The sequence below is a fragment of the Ambystoma mexicanum genome, chromosome 10 (genome assembly GCF_040938575.1).
Source record: "Ambystoma mexicanum isolate Mex_15411 chromosome 10, UKY_AmexF1_1, whole genome shotgun sequence".
NCBI lineage: Eukaryota > Metazoa > Chordata > Amphibia > Caudata > Ambystomatidae > Ambystoma > Ambystoma mexicanum.
The window spans coordinates 937686569-937707331 of record NC_090932.1 but is presented as its reverse complement, the minus strand read 5'-3'; the positions used below and the strand labels follow the sequence as shown (position 1 = coordinate 937707331).

The 20763-nt window shown below is 45.4% G+C and overlaps 1 protein-coding gene across 12 annotated transcripts in view; it reads right to left on the bottom strand.

Moving 5' to 3' along the window:
• The window catches only part of TBL1XR1 (TBL1X/Y related 1), a 1277138-nt gene that overhangs the window by 923685 nt on the left and 332690 nt on the right, over positions 1-20763 (bottom strand). For 8 of the 12 annotated variants that reach the window (XM_069618704.1, XM_069618702.1, XM_069618706.1 and 5 more), the window contains exons 3-4: positions 17202-17295; positions 14081-14135 (exon numbers count right to left, since the gene is read on the bottom strand). The gene's annotated coding sequence lies outside the window, so the exon portion shown is untranslated. Of the gene's footprint in view, positions 1-14080; positions 14136-16358; positions 16382-17201; positions 17296-20763 lie in introns of those variants that run through there. The other 4 variants (XM_069618707.1, XM_069618705.1, XM_069618711.1 and 1 more) reach the window with 2 other exon arrangements.

Below are 20763 nucleotides of genomic sequence, written 5' to 3'. Positions count from 1 at the left end.
ATACATCAGGGACTTGGCAAATGACTGCAGGTGTTAAATCTTTAACTTTGATTGCTTGACCATGATGAGGCCTATTAGCTGGGCACGCATGGCTATTACAACTGAACTCCTCCAAAGCCCTCTTCCTCGTCTCACCCCCAAAGTGGTGTTTAGGGAAGTTTGAATGGATGGTAGTGTGTATAACTCCCGGTTGTATCCTCCTCGTCCCAGTATTCAAGTGCACTGTCTGTCCCTTTCTTCTGCTCAAAATATCCCACAAAGACTGATAGCAGCCCACAAAGGCATGGGGAATAGAGCGTTCACTTTGACAGGGTAAAGGGGATACAATGTCTTACTCAAAGACGTCCTCTCCCTGCTTACCAAGTGCCCTACACTCAGGTGATCCTCCCTCGCATATCCATCCCCGGGTCAGGATCCAAAAGCGATGGCCCTTGCCTGGCCACCTGAGAAAAGGACAAAGGGGAAAAAGAAGTGAGGACGCCCTCCAGTTACTCACACTATATATTTCCTGTTGGATAAAGTATAATGGTCAATTTCCAATGAATCAATGAGTCTGTAGAGTTCTGTGGGTTACCTTATACGTCTCAATTGGCAATATTTTTATTTGTTGGTACCTCTATTGTGTCTCTTAAATATATCACGAAGCTCGTCAGGTTATAACTGGAGAGTGTTATGGTTCAAGAATGTCTATTCCGAAACTTCTCCATGGTGGAGGTATGGGGCACAACTCTTGCTTCTGTACTTTCAAACCTTTAACAGTATTTTGGCATGGCCAACATTTGCTTATCGCCCTCTTTACAGATGCAGCCATTCCAGGACAAAAATCTCTTTCCTCTATTTTTTTTTAATGTGCCTAGGATACAAGAAAGGCTCTCACAGGCTTTTTGAATCAACCCCGCTCTAAGGTTCGTAGGTGCCACGAGTTGGCAACCTCAAAAGTATTGCATCAACAACTGATATTTGACTTCCTAATATTGGCATTCCTGGTTTTATGCGCCCACACCACACCCATTAGTCAATGATCTTTTTCCACTTTGACCTGCCATAGTTCCCGAATATCTATAGATCCCGATTGTTGGGTCAGCAATGCTACTGTGCTTCCAACAGTTTCGTCGTCATCTTTTACTTGGGTGGTCTGCTCTAGTGTAAGCAATGATATTCTGTTACATAATCCTGGGACATAATCCATGTACAAGTCCTATTCTTGGAGTCTGACATGCAATTCTTTGTGGCTTGTGGTTGGTGTAGAGCGAAAGCTTTACACCATATTTAGTTTCTAAAATACTCTACTATCCAAGCACATGCAAGTAACTCTTTATTACTGAGCATCTACTTTCAGTGTCTGATATGGATCTTGATGTGTGACTAATTATATTTTCTTTGCAGTCATTAGCTGGTGATAGGACAGCACTTAAACCCTTCAAGTTAGCATCTACTGTGATGATAGCAGGTCTCCTTACATTAAACCCTCCTAAATATTTTGCCCTACTAATTCCCTGCTTTATCATTTTGACAGCCTCTCCACATTGGTTACACCATAAGAATGATGTCCTCTTCCTGGGCAGGCTGCAAATGGGATGACATCTCTGCAAAGTTCTGCGGGCTGTATCAATTACCACTCCGTACAAGTCTGCAGTATTCTACTTCGTGTGTGCCAAAATTGCATTTGCTGGCCTCTACAGTCCGCCCTTTGTCTTTTAGTTGGACCAGTACTGGATGTAGTCTTGTGTTATTTTCCCCTTTTCCAAAAATGTATATATCGTCTTGATATAACAGCATCCCAGATTTTTCTTTTTAAATAGTATTTTATTGAATTTGAACAAATAAGGTTGGTAATCACACTGCATTACATCAGCCAGTCATTATAAGAGATCAAACAAAAAGAAACAGTTATATTGAAATAATACCACATGTATAGGCAGCTTCTCAGTTTCCTTCCGATATTCAAACCTGGCTGCGTAAATTCCTACGATCATTATGAACATTCCAAACCTACTTTGCATTTTCTCCCCTACCTACCATCCCCCACTCGCCTCCCCAACTACCAATAACGGTTCCATGTAATAACGTCCCTGCAAAAATGTCTCCTGACAAAACAAATTGCAGTTTTTTGTGGAGACATTATTACATTTAACATCCGAGGGGGGGGGGGGGGGGACAAACCCGGATTTTCACTCTTTTTAAAAAATAATTGTACAAGGGGAGCAGGGGACATCCCCGCTACCCGTCCCCATACATAATGTCACCATATATAATGTTGCCAATGGCTTTTTTCCGGCGACATTATATATGGGGACATTATTATCTGATACACCAATAACAAACTGAGGGAACAAAAGGATTCAGCACATGGTTAATGCTCATCTAATTTTTTGCATGCAGCTTTTGGGACTGCAGGGGTCTGGCCGGCCATTTGAGTTAGCGTAAGATACGGCTAGCTCTTAAGGAGTAGCGTACTTTAAGAATTGGGGCGTTATCGTGCTAGCTTATTTCTTTCCCAAAACTCCAGAAAAGGGAGCCACATTGTGTCTATCTGCAAGTGCGATTTTAATAGTGTTGCTGTAAGACTTCCCATGTCATATCTCCTTTGCGCAGCCATTTCTTTTTTGTCGGTAGCAAACTTCCTTGCCACCCCATCAGACACACCCGAGCCGCTAGAACTAGATTTCTGGGCATATATGTTAACACTAAGTACTGGTCATCCACAAGCTCAATACCAAACAAAACCAGGAGTGGGGTCAATGCTCTGCCGATACCCTCTATGTCGTAGATCGAGCCCAGGATTTCCTTCCAGTGAATTTGAACTTAGGGGCAATCCCACCATTGGTGCCAGTAATTGATAACCACTGAGCAACCTCGCCAACAATACGGGTTTATCCCCGGGTACATTTTCACTAGTCTCTGAGGGGTGAAGTGCCATTGCATGAGCAATCTGCCGTTGGGCATTTTATATTGGACCGAAATTGTGGAGCTCCAGACCACCCTGTAGACTGTGGCACATCCCACTAGGTTGCCGTCCCACCCCAGGTCCTTCTCCCACCAAGCTTGTGTGTGTGGTGTCGGTAGATGTCCCCATTCCAACAAAGCGCTGTAGAGTTTTGCTATCAGCCATCTGGAACCCTGGTGGGTGTTCACACACTCTCAAATGAAGTTAGTTGTAGCTGGGGCTGTTTGTTCCATCGTGGATCTGTCAGTGCACTTTTTAGTTGTAGGTATAGCAATGTTTGGATCTGCTGACCGTGCTGTGCGCTCTCTTTGGTCAAATAGACACCATCTTTCCACAGCTGCCCCACCCTTACCAATCCCTGCTCATATTGTGGTTGAAAGCAGATTGGGTCAACGAGATCTTTAATCGGGGGGCCCAGATGCAGTTTAAGGGAGATGGCCATGTAGTGATGCTGCTCACATCAGACTTATTTTTCCAGAGAAACTACAAAACGGCTAAGGTTGGATGTTTGGGCACTCTTCTTGATAATAATCTTTGGGGAACCCTTAACCATTCTCCCATTGTGACTGGTGCGAGATATCCATTTTCTAGGTGTACCCATTGCTTTTCCCCTGATTGTCTCAGGTCATATAGCAACACACAAAGTTGTGCTGCTCTGTAATACTCAGATATCTGGATGTGCCATGCCCCCTTTGGAAGGATCATTGTTCTGAAGGCAATGGGGTTGTTTCCCCTCCCAAAGAAAGGCCAAGCGTGTTTTAGGTCAGTGTGGTATGCATCTGGAAGCGCCACTGGGAGCGATTGAAAAAGGAAGAGGAGCCCCTGAAGAATTTTCATTTTAATCTATGTGAACCTTCCCACCCAGGAGAGTTTCAGCTTCATCCATTTTTGGATGTCTTTTTTAATTGCCATCCATAATGGGGAAAATTTGGCCTGGTACAGGTCTAACTGCCTTGTGATGGTCACTCGCATATATCGGATATTTTTGGGTTTTTTGCTTCAAGCCCCAGCATCTTAATAGGTATGAGAACGATCCACCATTCTTTAGCGGCAGGATATCGGTCTTATTTAGATTGATACGAAAACCCGAGTGGGTCCCATATTCAGAAATTGTGCTGAGGAGAGCCGGGATGGACCGGGTTGGGCGAGTCAGATATACTAAGACATCGTCTGCAAACAGCGCCAGCTTGTATTCCTTCCCAAATTTATTGATTCCAGTTATTGCGGCGTTCTCCCGGATGTTTTGGGCCAGAGGTTCCATGACCATTAGAGGTGATAAGGGGCAGCCTTGCCTCATCCCGCGACAAGGCAAAAAAAGGGGAGATGCAATGCCATTAACCACTACCTTTGCTTTCGTATTGCACTACAGAGCCTGAGCACTTCTAATCCAGCGTGCACCCAGATTAGCTTTCTGCAACACTTAGCATGAACGGCCACTCAATCCTGTCAAGCGCTTTCTCAGTGTCTAACGAGACTAGGGTGGGGTCTATGTCTTGAGCGTCTAGTGACGCCATTAGATCCACAGTCGAGCGGATGTTGTCGGATCCCTGTTGCCCTTTCACATAGCCTACCTGATCGCTGTGTATGAGCCCTGGCAGTACACCGCTTAACCTATTAGCGAGGACACTGGCGTACATTTTGGCATCAACGTTTAACATTGAGATCGGCCTGCAGGGGCCACATTCAAGCTTGTCCTTCCCCCTCCTTGGTGAGAACAATAATGTGGGCCTCTGAAAGATTCTGGGGCCTGACCTGTCTCCACAATGTTGTTAAAGAGGCGAGTCAGGAAGGGTGCTATGGCCCCGCTGTAGGTTTTATAAAATGCTGGGGTAAAGCCGTCCTGCCCTGGCGCTGAACCGGCCTTTCATTTTGAGATTGCGGCACTCACTTCCACCAATTATATTGGGGCGCACGGTTGGTCCCTCTCTGGGCTTTGCAGTTAAGTGTCGTTTTCTCCAGGAATTTCTCCACATTGTCATTGGCGGATTTGCTGTCTGAGGTGTACAGTTCATAAAACTGGGCGTACTGAGCCGTGATTTCAGTTGGCTTGTTCAGCGTTTTCCCTTTTAGATCTCTGATTTTGTACACTGCCCGTTCGGCGCTCTGCCCTCTTAATCTAGCTGCTAGTAATGTGCGTGCCTCGTCTCCCTTTTCATAAAACTTTTGTTTTACATACCTAAGCTGCATCAGTGCTTTCCCACCCCATAATTCTTTAAGCTCTTGCCTAAGCTCCCTTATATCCGCCAGTGTACCCATCAGATTTCCTACCCCATTTGACAGGTATGCTTCTTTATGTCTCATTTCTTTCTGAAGGGATGTCTCCTGCAGCTAGTCCTTTTTACAAAGGTTCGATGCAATATCAGTAGCCCTCTCATCGTTGCCTTCGCTGCTTCCCACACTGTGGTTCAGAGGGGTATGGGCATGGGGTGGGGGGTTAGCAGAGGGGGGGGGGCGTCTCTCCTGTGTCATTTTGTTTGAAAAATTCCCTAGTTTCGACATCGAGTGAATCCCGGAAGACCTAGTCTTTGCATAGTGTGTCGTTGCAGATCCATCTTCTGTCAGATTACTCAGGCCTAGCTCTATTGCGCTGATGTTGTGGTCTGGCCAACCTACTAACTCAATGGCTGCTTTCGAGATGTTATGCTCGTGTGCCAGCTCCATGAAGATGTAGTCTATGCGGGTGAATGCTTGATGAGGGAGGAGAGTAAAAGAAGTGTATGCTCTGGTTTGTGGGTGACGGGATCTACACGTGTATATCAAGAAGTGCTCTTGTAAAAGGGGTTGGAAAAGCCCTTTCCCTCGGGGTGTAGTGGCTCCCTCCCTATATGAAACCCAGTCAAGAGCGCGATCATCACCATATTGATATCCCCACCACAAATCATTGCTCCTGTATTCCAGTTGTCTAGAAAAGCACAGAGCTGTCTGCTGGAGGAGATCTGTTGGCTATTGGGTGCGTAGGCTGAGCACAATGCAACTGCTCCCGTCTATGTTTCTATGGGTTTGTGTGCTCTGTAACCACAGTGATGCCCGATAGAATATGCCTACACCACCCTTTTTAGGCGGTCCGGATGCCCAAACGGCCTCCCCTTTAGAGTAAATTCTTCTCTCTAGAATTTGGTTTCTTGCACAAATAGGATGTTTAAGCTTGAGAGGTTAAATGCCCTTACCAATATCGATACCTTTTGGGGCGAGTCGAGGCCTTTTACATTTAAGTAACCAAAACGAACTGAGTTATTCGCCATGTCTATAGCTTATCTAGTTATTCGCATTGTTCCCAAGCGCAAATATACGTCCTCTCGTGCCCTGCTGTGGTCTTGAGCGTTTTACTTCCCTTCCGGTATGCCATACATGTAGGTGCGTTATGTGCTGTTCTTTGCCAGTGTACCCTGTGGTGAAATTCCCTGGTCTCTAACCCCCTGTGCTCCCCCCGCCCCCACCGTGGAGCATACCCTCCCCATTCCCCCTTACCCTCCCATAACCGCAAAAAGCGAAGAAAATAAATGTACCCCTGTAATTGGAGACACCTTGGAGAAAAACATAGGGCCACACTAAGGGGGACTCCTCGAAGCCCACAACTTGGTTAACTATGTCGTACTTGCTTCAGATAGTCGCTTACAGCTCGCTAGCAACACTTTAACACCCAGTCCAGAAAGGAAATAAAAGAAAAAAAAGTCAGGCCTTCATCCTCTGCAATTGATTGACGCCTCTGCTTTCTCTAAGATTTTCCACTCTCAAGCCACGAGACACTCCTCAGTGGCATTGGGAAGTCAGATTGTCTGTTTATGTCAGTTCGTTCAATAACAGCAAGTCATGGTGTACTGAACAGTTTGCACATACTGGAGCCCTTGGCACACCCCCTTCTGGGCCAGGGGCCCTCCGGTCTTCTGGCTGGTTCGGAGGAGGATGGGAGTTCCTCCATCTCAACTCTGCTTGCTCCCGTTGGTAAGCCCTGTAGCACACCGGTTGCTTCTTCATTGCGGTGTTCAAAGGATATCGCAAATGGGAAGCCCCATCTATAGCGTATCTTTTTTTCACGAAGCCACGTAGTTAATGGGCAACAATCTTTCTTTTCGACTAGTGTAACTGCCGACAGGTCATGAAATATTCTAACACGCAAGCCCTCAAGGTCAATGTGCTCCTGTTACCTTGCCTGCTGCACAATTTCCAGCTTGTGCCTGTACTGGTGGCATTTTGCTAGGACCGACCTCTGACCATTTGCGGGGGCGCCCTGCCCGCACTCTTTCGAACTCCAGGTCAGGTGTTACAGGGGTGACAAACAGGGAGTTGACCAAGGCTTTCACTTGCCTTTCCAGGCTCAATGGGGTTTCAGTCGGTGACTCTGAGGCCCTGTATGCGTATGTTGGATCTCCTCTCGCGATTCTCGAGGTCGACGACCTTGGCTGCCAAGTTCAGATTTCTTTGCTACAGGTCCTGGAAGCGCCCCTCCGCTTTCATTTCTACCAGCTCACTCGACAGCTGGTAGTTTTCCAGAGCTTCCACATTGTCCCCGATTTTGTCGACAGGGCCATGACTGTAGTTGCCATGCTGCTCTTTATCCAATTTCCTCAAAGAGTAGCCGGACATTTGCTTTCATAGATGCTTCTTGATGCCCTCCTGGTATGATTGGCAGATTTATGGGGGGTGGAGTCGCCATGCTTGGGCTCGTGCGGCAAAGCCCCTGTAGTTTATGTGCAATTGCTGGATCCAGTTCACTAGGCATCCACACCTTATGTCAACCGGCTCAGATGGTAGCCAGCTACTTGTCAAGACGCTTGTGCCTGCTTTGGTCTTTGGTTCTCTGCGCCAGATGCCCATAGGGACGGTGGACCGTACTCTGATGGGTATGCAGTGTTTGGAGGTGCGTGCCTCTGCTCAGCGTTTGTCCCAAGGTGGTTGGCCTGTGGTTACAAAAGGGTTTGTTCTGCATTTGGCACATTCGCACTGCCGATCTGGTGTTAATGAGCTATTTTGTCCATGCGTCGGTTTCGCCTGGGGACGGGGGTTGCAGCAAGGCTCTAAGCGCGCCCCTGAGGCCGTGCCGCCCTCCCAACACAACCCAAACTGTGCACCGATGATGTTTTTATGTATATCCCAACCACCGTCGTGCTCCCCGACTCCTTTCAGGGCATCGTTGTTTCAGGGTGATACCTCCCACCTCGCTCCTAGTGCTTGCAAGCGGGACGGTTTGCAACGGCGCAATTAGGCCGCTGTTGAGGTCGCCGTCCCTGCAGCTTGTCTGGGGAGGCTGGGGCTTTGCTCTTGCAGAGCCTGCCTTCTCCAAGAATGCGCAGCGCTGTTTAGGTGCTCTGGTAGTCTGGCCGAGGGGAGGAGATTGTGGCCAAGACCCGGAGGTGCACCCAGGCCACGTTCACCGCTCACATCGCATTTCCATTAATGTACGGTCAGTTCCCACTTCTATCCCCCGATCTTGCTATGGGCACTGAGCTTATGCAGGGTGCTCGCCGGGTGAAGTCCTTGGGCTGTGCCTCCATTATCGCCTTCCATGCTGACTTGCTAGTCAGTTATTAATGGCGTGATCCGATAGCCTTCTTTGTAACTTGTCTGGGTGGTGGGGGGTCCCGCTCCTGCTGCGTTCGTTGCAACAGCCCCTCACCAGGAATCCACTGTGTTTCTCGCTGGGCAGGTTGACTGCACAGTCGTGAGTTCTTGAGCACAGTGGTAGGGCCTCTATGGTATATGCTGGTCCGAGCAGTCACTGAAAGAATACATGTACTATTCCACTGTACATGACACCCACTCCTGGAAAGATTTCTGGTTGATCTCAAGAGTCATGGACCAATGGAAAATGTCAAACCACAATTTTACCACGCACATGGTCAGACCACTCAGCAATGGTCCTAGAAATAGCCCGGGACAATACAGACACACCCAGACCTAACTGGAGAATGCCCCCCGTCCGCACTACTAGATAGCTCCTTCACTGAAACACTAAGGATAGACATCGACACATTCTTCTGTGAAAACGAGAACTCAGTACCCAAGTACAGTACAGTCTGGGAAACGTTTAAGGTGTGGATACGCGGCACTATGATCGCTACAACAACAGGAACCCTAAAGTCTATTAGAGCAGACCTACAAGAAACAGAAGTGGATTTGAGGAAACTCAAAAATTAATACAGCAACACACAAAACAAGGCATTGCTAGGGATCCTAAAGGGCAACAGACAAACGTTCTGTGAACTAGCAGAGCGAGAACCCCGATTCAGTTACAAGAAAATTAAAGCAAGACGATACAGAGAGGCGGTCGGCCTGGATGGCTGCTGGCTGGATTGATCAAAGGGTAGCACGATGCACAACACATCGGTGGTCTCACAAACCCAGATGGTCACACAACCCTCCTACACGAGGAAATTAACCACTGTTTGAAGAGTACTACCGAACATTCATACCCCAATAACGACAGTCGCGATTGAAGAGGTGAACGATTATTTGGCACAATACATATTATCTAGGGAGACTACCCTCTCTGGATAATATGTCCCTTGCCAAATTGAATAGCCAAATAACGAAAGACGAGATCACCGAGGCCATTACCTCACTCGCATCAAGCAAAGCCTCTGTCCCCGACAGGATAGATATTGAGCTCTATGAAACTTACAAAGACATTCTGGCTCCCAAACTACTCAAGGTACGGGAAGAAGCGTGCGAAAATGGCAAATTGCCCCCCCCTCTCTATCGGAAGCAGTGGTAATGGTACTGGCCAAACATGGGAAACCCACTGAACAGATTGGCGTAATACCGCCCACCCTCTTTAATTAATTCTGATGCAAAAGTCTTAGCCAAAGCCCTGGCCAACAGATTACTGCCACATATGCTTGACCTGGTGCACCCGGACCAGTTGGTATTAATACCGGGGAGATCCACTGCCCTGAACCTGAGACGATTGCTCTGCACCATGGCCCAAATCAACCCCAACCTCCCCACAGCTGCAATGATATTGGACGCAGAAAAAGCATTTGACTATCTCATGGAATTTTCTGTTTCGAGTCCTGAAATGCATGGGATTGGGGGCCGAATTTTGAAAATGTATGTAACTGCTTTATACAGATCCAGAGGCCAGGGTCCACACCGATCGAAACCACTCAAAAGTAATAAAACAGGCTAGAGGCACCAGACAGGGTTGCCCGTTCTCCCCAATTTTATTTGCATTAACGATCGAACCATTTGCCAGCAGGATTCAACAACAACACGGACACAGGGGAATTCATATACAATGACCCCCGCAAATTATATTGTTATATGCAGACGACACCCTCATATACATAAAGCACCCGGAGGAAAACATAACAGCAATCCTAGAAGAGGTCAAATTATTCACCCTGCATTCCGGATATTAAATTAACAATACGAAATCCGAACTGTTTCCCCTTACTGATTAAACCACCAGATCCGTCCATCTGCACGGCATGACATGGGCAGGGGACTCAGTGAAATATCTAGGGGTTCAGGTCGCACGCACATGTAAGGACTTATACGAACACAACCATGCAACTTATCTTAACACACTTGAGCATACACTGATGTGATGGGGAAAGCTCCCGAACTCCACGATAGGTCGAGTCGCCGTCCTGAAAATGATTGCATCAGCCAAACTGTTATTCTTTTACCACAATCCCAATCTGGCATAGCCGAAAATTCTTTAATACACTCCGCAGCTTGGCAATAGGGTTTGTGTGCGGAGGCAACAATGCAAGGGCAAAAAGGGAAGCACTCACTGATCTGTACCACCGGGGAGGCCTAGCAGCACCTGATTTTGAACTATATTACTTGGCCGCCCAGGCCCACTATGCTGGCATATGGTACACCACAGATTCGCGACACTCACATATCGAGATAGAGAAATGATCTGCATCACCGGCTGACATAGAATCCATGCTAATCTGCTATCATAAGACGGCCCCCTGTCTGTTTGACCCACTGAGCACAACACTAGCCGCCTGGAGGCGCATAATGTCAAGATTATACATCACAAATCCATACAACCATAACATTCAGCTATGGTATACCCCAGACCTACCCCCGACCATGGATGCAGACGTCCAGACGGCATGGGATCCGGGTAGAACAATGAAAATGGGCAACCTGTTCCCAGAAGGCAGATTTATCTCCGTAAGCGAATTTAAAGAGAAATTAGGGAACAATCTGATAAGACCACTGCAATATTACCGGATATGAGAGGCTTGTACAGCGACAATGGCCATCCTACCCGAAAGCCAGAATCCAACGAATGCCTAGACTTGATAATACAAAACGATGGTAGGAAAGGACTGTTGGCGAGACTGTACTTTAAAATACAAGACTCAGCCCCGGCCAGCCCCAAACTAAGAGAACAGTGGGAAAAAGACACTGGATCGGTCATAGACAAAGTGAAATGGCAAAAGAGGTTCACCTTGACCAAAGAGGTATCACTTAATGCTCGGTTAAGATTAATACAGTACAAAGTACTTAAAAAACTGCACTATACCGCGCGTCATAACAAGATTTAACCCTCAAAAGATACAAACCTGCCCGAAATGCAGAACAGAAGCGGATACAATACACATGTTCTGGCACTGCCCTCCGATAGCCGGCTTCTGGGAACTCATAGCACAAACAGTATGGGGAATGCAAGCTCTAGAACCGGCTCTTCATCCATTAAAATACTTGCTGGGAGAAATTGGCAAGACCAACATAAAAACTCTCAGATTATTCAACATTGGATGCATAATTGCCAAAAAATGCATACTACTAAAATGAAAAGCAAAAGAAGCACCCAAGCTACACCAATGGTTCTCCGAAATGACATGGATCAACAAGAACTAGGTCGGATATGCACAAACAATGGTGCAACCTCCAGGCCAAAGGACATTTGGGCCCCCTTCCGGGCGTTCACGGAAAAGGCGGACCTTACAGCACCACCCACTTGCACTACAACATAAACTTTTGATGAAAGCAACAAGACCGGGGATCTTTATCTGCCTAACGTATATAACAGTGACATTGTACTTATATTATGTACTTGGTATAAAATGCTTGTGAAATACGATAACTAACATTTTGAGATTGCACACTGTACGGCGTTGCCACAGGTACGACGTTGCCACAGGTTAAAATAATGTTTTTTTTAAATATATATTTTTCATGGAGTAAGAAAGTAATTAGCTTTGCCACTAGGGATATTTCATGTTTATTAAAATATGTTCTTTCCCCTTAAAAGTCCTCTTGAGATTGGGCAATAGTATTATTTGCGCTGCGGGCCACCGATTCAAAAAAATATCAGTTTAACTTTGTGGAGAGAAGCAGGGGGTAGGTTGCTATATGTTGACGATTTCCCGTTTTTAGGGAGTAACAATGGATCGTGTACATCCCTCTTAGCTGTAAGGCTGATTTAGGGCAAATGACAACTCACAACTCACAGGACCACGTAATGTGGATAGCAAGCAGAGGCCCAGGAATTCTGATCATCATATTCTGTGGTGCAGTTATTCGAATGCAATTATCATCCTTACAAACATTTTGAGGCATGTTCTCATGGCCCCTGAATTAAAAATGGCACATGAATTCCTATTTGCATGTTTTCTGACACATTCCTTTTAGTTGCTATTATTTCATTAGCAAAAATGTTATCCTGTCGGAATTGTTTGACAGCCACATCAGTGATAAGTGATATTAGCTTTTTTGTAATAAACATGAGTCTTTTTTTCAAATGGCTTTGCACACTTTCTGCATTGTCTCTATGCAGTGTCAACAAATGAATAGCCACAACAAAACCTATTGTTTATCCCGACCATACAAAGCTTTTTTGTGCATACACATTTTTTTCTGCAATGCCTCCAAAATGCAGCAGCCAGACTCCTCCTCAAACTATCCAGAACAGACCATATCACCCCAGCACTAAAAATACTACATTGGCCCCAATCAAACATTGTATCACGTTCAAAACAATGTGCACAACACACAGGGCAATCGGCGGACAGGGAGCAGAGTTCGTACAAAAGAAAATCTACAAGCCAACGAGACTCCTCATATCAAGCAATGAAATCTGCCCGGGAATCAAAACTATATGTCAAGAAAAAACTAGGGGGCTCTTCTTTCTCCCACCTGGCCGCAAAAACCTGGAACAACATCCCAAAAGACAAACAGCAAAGACCACCTAAAATTTAAGAAACTTCTAAAAACCTGGCTCTTCAACACCTCGGAACCAAATTGAAACAACTAAACAATCAAACAGGAAACACAAAGAACAGATTGACAGAATATATGATTGCACAGACAACACCCAGAACCGACTAAGGTAAACTCAATCAACAGCAAGAGAGACGCTAGGTGGAATAGAACACAAGCGACAACCCCATGAGGACAGAAATGTATCATACATGCCAAACACCATCCAACAACCTTACCGACTCCATGAACATTAGCAAGTGCCCTACTTAGATAGAATTGTCAATGTTGACAGGTGCCACGTTTAGATAGAATTGTGAAACACTCTCTTGCACTTATACTGGTCGTTCCCACTAACTTAACCCTCACCCCCTTTTCCTTTTCAGACGCGCCCATAGCACCAGGCAACAACTCTGGAGGTGATCGCGCGCAGTACAAATATCCTTTAACATTAACATTAGGAACTATGGCATATCTTGAAGTCTTGGACTGGTTGATGAGCTCTCCTTATAACCACATAACATGGTTTTTTAAACTTATATGTTTGGAAAAAGTGTTTCAAGATGCACCTTTTACACTGATTCGTAAAGAATTGCAGTGGTTGGGTAGGAGAAATTCCGCTCCAAACTCTTTGGAGATGGTAACTCACTATGCATGCTCACAAAGTAGCTTACCTCGGAATTTAGTTGCGCACATGGAAAATAAATTGCGCAAGAAAGCTAATCATTTCCGCACTTAGGGAAATATAATTAGAAGGAACGTTGGTTGCAACTCCTCTTAAACACTAACAAATGTGAAACATATGAACTGGCCTTTGAAACCGGTGACACAATTGTATTATATTTAGTACAACGTAATTTTTCTCGAATGTACTACTGCAATTCATATCACAATCGCATGACTAACTTTAATTTTTTCCTACACTTTAAACAAATGTATTATTTAAATGATTTAAAGGACTTGACTCACCAACATTGGCAGTGCATTGAAGTGAACGCTCAGCAATGATCACAGGAAAGGTAAACTAAAAAGAAAAAAAGAAAAAAGTAAGATTCATCTTACTATGGCAGCAATTATTTAGTCACTTGCACAGTAGAGCTGGAAGGGACAGGGAACTTTGGGGTAGGGCCAAGCCAGGGTGCCTGCCATTGCTTCAGGTGCCAAATATAAGTCGAAAAATGGTGGATGGTGGGAGATGAGGGGGAAAGGTGTGTTTTTGGGGGAGGATGTAGAAAAGGGCAGTGTGGCTCTTGGGCGAGAGGATGGGGATAGCGCCAGTGGATTTTATTTGGAAAGGGAAGGAGGCTGGGTCAGAGAACAGGGGAAATGGGATGGTATTGGGTGACCAAGTTTACAAAATGGTTTCAAAGGACACTTTAGAGGTGGTAGTATGTCAGGCACAGCCTGCAGTACAGGCGGTTCCATTCATGTCCATCCCCCCACAGTGGAAGATGGTAATCCACAGCACAATAAAGGTCAACTGTAGGACCAATATGCATGCAGGACACAGGGCCAGTTTGGGACACGTCCATGCCCTTGAGGGGAAAAAAGCCATGCACACATTTTCATTTTGCAATGTAGTCACAAAAAAGGGCATTTGAATGAGAATCAACAATCTTTGATACTTAGTGGCACCATGGGACGGGACATTGCAAGAAGTTGCAATGAGTAAGCTGAGAGAAGAAAAATGTGGTGTGAAATACATAAATGATCACTATTATTGTATATGAAGCAACTCTATAGTCAAATAAAACATAAGTGGGGCTTTTGTTTTATAATAGCATATGATCATATAAACTACAAACTTAACCACTTACATGGATTCCATATAAAATACAGCGAGATTAAATGATTTGAAGTTTTGATCGGGGATGTCAGCAATGTAAACGCTTGGGATCATTGAGGAGTCACATGAGGAGACAAGATCGTTTCCAGCACACACACAAAGGATTCTGATCGAACTGCATATATGATCTGCAATCCCTCATTGCAACTACAATTCATCCTTGACTCACTGGTACATATCCCATTCAATCTCAATAAAAGAAAGTTGTGTCATCCCTGCACTCCCTCCAGGCACCCCCACCCACCTGCATACATCTGCAATAATCCACTACACAAACTCATATCGCACATCACCTCTGACACTAGAATGCAGGGAAGTCCCATAAAAATGTTTTTGTCTAGCTGGGCACATAATCAGTCCTCTTAACTTGCATACTCACCCGACAACCGATCACAGCACCCACCCACCACACACAAACCATTTCTCCATGGGCATGGGTTGCTAGCAGGTACTGGGCCATTACTACCTCCCTTCGTATGGACTAAAATGCACACACGCATTCTAAAATCCTCTTGCCGATTCTCATACCTGGGTCCTCCAAGGGCGTTCACCCACAGCTTTAAGGCCATACAAATGCCATATAACATAACTTGACCAAACAGTCTCAGGTTTAGTTTATATAAATATTTGTATACACTGGTTTCGAGTTTCATGTACATCAATAATACTTAGTTTATAGAAATGCCTTGAAAAGAAAATACATCATATCACATAACTAACCCGAATTTCATGATAAATAACATTACCATATATAAACTGTCAAAGGAACATGTTGAGCAAAACGTTTATAGCTTTCATTGAATTTTGACTGCCATGAATGGCAGGTCACAGTAGAACCATGCGAAGTAACAGGTGCCAAAATAAATCCCCCTTTGGTTTTGAAACCGTTGTCATTTCACACCGCATGCATCCTCCCCGTTGCTCATCCACCATTCCTATTTATTAAAGGGACACATTCCCTGCCAATAACGCCCACCCCTCCAACCCCATCAATGTATAACTGCTTCCATTATAACGTTCTATTGGGACAGAGCAAAGTGTTAAGATTGTTCAAGGGCCCCTGGGAAAGCCGCTCTGCTTTCCTTTCAAATACAAGTGTGAAAGCTAGAAAGACTTTGATCAGGTCTGAAGCACGGTGTCACGGACATGGGTGTGTTTGTGGAAGGGTCAGCACACTGGGGTTGTTTAAATGGAGATGGGGCAGAGAAAAAGCTATGGTGGCGTTTAGGGAGAATGGAGTGACAGCCTCGATGTTTATGGGATGGTGTATGACTGGAAACCTGGGGCAGAGAAAAGTGGAATGTGACGTAGGGGACAGAGTCAGCGCCAGTAAGTAAAAAGGTGACGTGAGCGAGCGTCTGAGGAGTACAAAGAGATGGCAGTAGGCAGCACTAGGCTTACCTTAAATTCGCCGCGGCTGCTGCATCCCTAACCAGGAAGTGCTCCTGTCATAACCAATGAACGAGTGGCTGAGGCGGGACAGGAAGTCAGGCGGCAATGACAGGAAGTCAGAAGGTCGCGTTCTTGTGCGTGCTGCTAGCACGTCAGGGGCGCCGTTTTTTCCCCCATTTAAACTGCTTTTTTTTCTGGGAAAGCGACGGAGGGCAACGAAGCGAGGACACCCCCTGCTTCCCCGCGCTCCATTTTACAGTTTGCGATTTGAAACTCAAAACCTGCCAATATCACGTTATTGACCATCTTGTTTTGTAAAACGAACGAGCGAGTTATCGTTATTTAATTAAATGGTGTCTGTAGCCGTTATGCAACTGTGCATCTTGACCCGCCTGAACGACAAACAGCTGTCGTTCTTTTGATTGACAAAAACATCTGCATTGTAGATTCCTTTGCACGAGTCTCCACACTCCACAGTTGATAACCAAACTCGACAATTATACATTGACACTAGGGCACACAGACCAAAACTGTAGAGATGGGTCAATTTCAGATCTCCCTCCCCTCCTTAAGCCCATCTGTGCTGTTCCTGTTATCTTCTGTACGATCTTCACACAGATGGATAGCTTTGACGCCCTGCTGCCAGTCAGTGAAAACAAGACCCCCGCCCCTACAAACACAGTAAAACTTCAACACGCCAGTTTTGCAAAAGGCTTCCCTCATCTCTCTGCCTAACAAAATGCAAGTGTGCACAACTAGGGGTGCACCTAGGCTACAATGTAGGTAGGGGCAAACCCTTCACATGTTGGGAGAGGCTTAACTTCAGAGACGGTGGAGGAGTGGCAAACTTACTTGTTGTGTAGGGACATCTAACTTCATTATTCATTGTAATGAGACGTCAGTTAATTCTCTCCTTTACGTCTGAAACGCCCACTTCTTGCAGATCCTAGAAAGTGTGAAAATAGCAGACTCAATATCATAGTATAAGACAGAGGTCTTCAAACTGTGGGGGGCGCGGCTGCATCCCAGGGGGGGGCGCGAGAGCCCAGCATGAAAAGTAAAAATAAAAAAAAGTATTTTTTATTTTTATTTTAGATTGAGGATATGGGCAGGGGCGGCTTACATTGTCGGGCTGGGCCATAAAACTGTCTCAGGCACCAATGAAAAAGTGGCCCACAGTTACAAATTGATATTCATTCCTTTAGGCAAAGATTGTTTGAATGGTATCCAAGGGGGTGCTTTTTGTTAAAATGTAAGCAAATTGTGATATTTAAAGACTGTTTATTGCTTTCCCCCTCTGCCCTCCAGCGCCAATTGCAAACTGTTCGGCTTTTTACCCATTTTTTTTTTTAAGTATGCTCTAAATGCAGTGGTTTAACACATTATTTAAAAAGAAATTCAAGGGGGAAACCACACTGAACCCCCCCTTGATTGGTTCGGGCTCACTAACTGCGCTCGGTCGCTATGGCATTTTTGTGGGAAATATTTATGCCCCTCCACTTAAAAAATTCACAATCTCTCACTGGCCCTCGGACTGTGTTGGGAACTGGGTGTGGGGAGCCCAGGCCTGTGATGGGAGCAGGATGGGCGGGAGCACTGGATAGTGGAGGGAGAAGGACGGGGAGAGCCCAGGGTCTGATGGGGTTGGGAGAGCCCAGGGACTGGGTAGGAGTGGGATGAGGGAGCCCAGCAACTATACTGGGAGTAGGGTGTGGTGACGGCGCACAATCGTACATAGCCATTTGTACATACTGTCCATTTGATATTTTTGGGGGGGCCCAGCCTGCCCACATTTTGCTCAGAGGGGGCTCAGGCCAAAAAACTTTGAAGACCACTAGCATAAGAGGACATTGCACACTGTAGGGCAGTACTCTGGATGGCCTAAGCAACTTCAGTGGCTGGGAGCGACAGGGGAGAAAATGTAATGCTGGTTCTACCACTCCACTATACTAGAATCTCTGGTGCACTGACTGGCTGATGAGACTATGTCTGCCTGTCAAATCAAGTGTTACGAGACTGGGGGGAGGGCCAGTGCAGCAATAATGCAATTCTATGTGGCAGTATTGGAGCCACTAGCAGAGGAGCACCAGGGTACACCAATTTGTCCCTACGCTTATTAAAACTGTTCCTCTAGGCGTGGTTTTATTTGTGATACTCACTAAGGCAAATGTCTCCATAACACAAAGCAATACTCCTTTTGTCTCAAAGCAAGCAGTGATCAAGCAGCTTGCAGCCCCTCCCATCAGAATGTAGCCAAGAAACTGCTAATGATGGGCCATTAGCCACTGAATTGTTTTGTGCCTGCATTCTAATGGGAGGGTAAGTGCAGTGGGGTGTGGGGTTGGTGTGCACAAAAGCCTCTCTGCAGGAATGCCTGTGATGTCATGCATTACCTTTCATAGGCAGCCCCCCTACTTTTTTGTCTGTGCCCCCCCCCTACTTTTGTCTTTGGTCCCCTCTGTGCCCCTCCTAAATTTGATTCCCGACTATGCCACTGCTGTAAGGGTGTAAACGTAATCACTCGGAAGAACTCACATTTTTGCAGTTCAAGAGATTCCATTATTTGCAGAGGATCACACACTTACGCTAAACAGCGAAGCAGGGATTTTAACCCACTCTGCAATTTGGGCACGGCCACCTTCTTCCATGCTTTACTTGGAATATTTAAGTTTTGGGTGTCATGACCTACAATAATACTGTCCTATAGAGTTTACTTGCAAAATACACACACTGTATAGTAAAGCATATTGACAAAATGTAAATCCTTATAGCAGCAATTGCAGGGGTGGACAAACCTTAGTTAGTAGTTGGCGCTGGCTGGATTTGGTAATCCAAATTGTTAGAAGATCTGATAGTAATAGTCCAGTCCTTGAGTCATGTGGGTTGTGGTTTTATTGGTGTTAAAACAACAAACATATTTATCTTTTTCTGTGCCAAATTTGTGAAAACAAGAAACAGCAGGCGCGCGTTTCAACCTAAGTCTTTATCAAGGCAAAGACAAGTAGCAGCAGACTCGCATTGGAGCTGGTGGATGGTGGACCTGGTTGGGGTCCCAGTTGGGGCTGGTTAGCCTGGTCTTGGGCCGGATCGGCGTTGCGTTCAGGATGGGTCCGACACAGTCCTGCCGACGGTCCCGACACCAATACTCCTTACCCCCCGAGACCCTTATAGCAGCATGATGGGCCAAAATAATATCAGTGTACCTTTATTTTCAACATCCTGAATGGAAAACTATAAGATGCAAAAGGCAAAATAACCATTTACCCACTTTATTTTCAGCGCCGCTTTAAGACAATAAAATACGTTATGTCAAACTCACTTAGGTTAGGAGATTCGTCCGAGACCTCCAGAGTGTTATCTATGGTTTAAGAACATTCAACTAAGGACATCAAAGCAAACTTTACTTTTTAGCATATCAAGCTATTAGACGTTATGGGGATGAACACATTCTGAAGGTCTGCTTTATTGTGTTGCTCGCTTGACCATCCGAGCTGAGCAGATAGTAGATTTGCCTCGGAAAAACAAAATGCGCTCAGAAACATGTTCCTGATTCTTTGAACTGTTAAAGGGCACGGAAGCCCCACCCCTCAGCTAACACTTCGGGGGGAGGGGCGTCGAAAGCCCGGTCAGCTCAATGATGTTGCGCGTCTGCCTCCAACAGATACACATCTCACACTATTAATGTATAATCATCAATAATACCTTTGTAATTATTTCAATTATAAAGCAAATATCCATTCACTGGTAATGTGCCCAGTGCTTTAAATGGAACAAAAATAAAAGTGCAGGTACTCGCCAAACTAGGCTTTGAGTGGGCTGCGGCACTGCCTGAGAGAGTCTTAAAATCACTCTCACACTGGAGCCCGGCCGAGGCTCATTGACCCATATCTATTAATCTCACACTATGTCCTGCAACTCCTTTTTCCTAGTTCTCCGTTTGTCTTACTTTCCATGTGTGTCTCTTCTCTATTTGTGCCCATTTATATGTCTCACTCCCCACGCTCGCACTTCAGTTATATTCTCACACCCTCTAAGTCGTTGTGGAGCTTGGTCTTGGGAGCATGCTCAACAGATCAAAATGTAATTATAATGGTTTTCGGTTAAGTCACTACCTTTACATTTCATTCGGTCAGTCTAATGCAACCATCTCTCAAAGATGCGCATCCATCAAAGACAGATTTCGACCTGCGCTGACACCTTTATATATATTTTTTAAATTGTGATATCGTTGTCCACCTTACACAGTTAAACACATGTAAATATATACAACCTTAAAAACAATTGATCTTCATACAATCATTCGCAATACATAGAAAATATAGTGTGAATACAATACTTATAAAATGATTAGGAAAAGGAGGCTAAGCAAAATTATTCCACTTAAAAAGGGGTAGCCGACCTAATCTATTTAAAA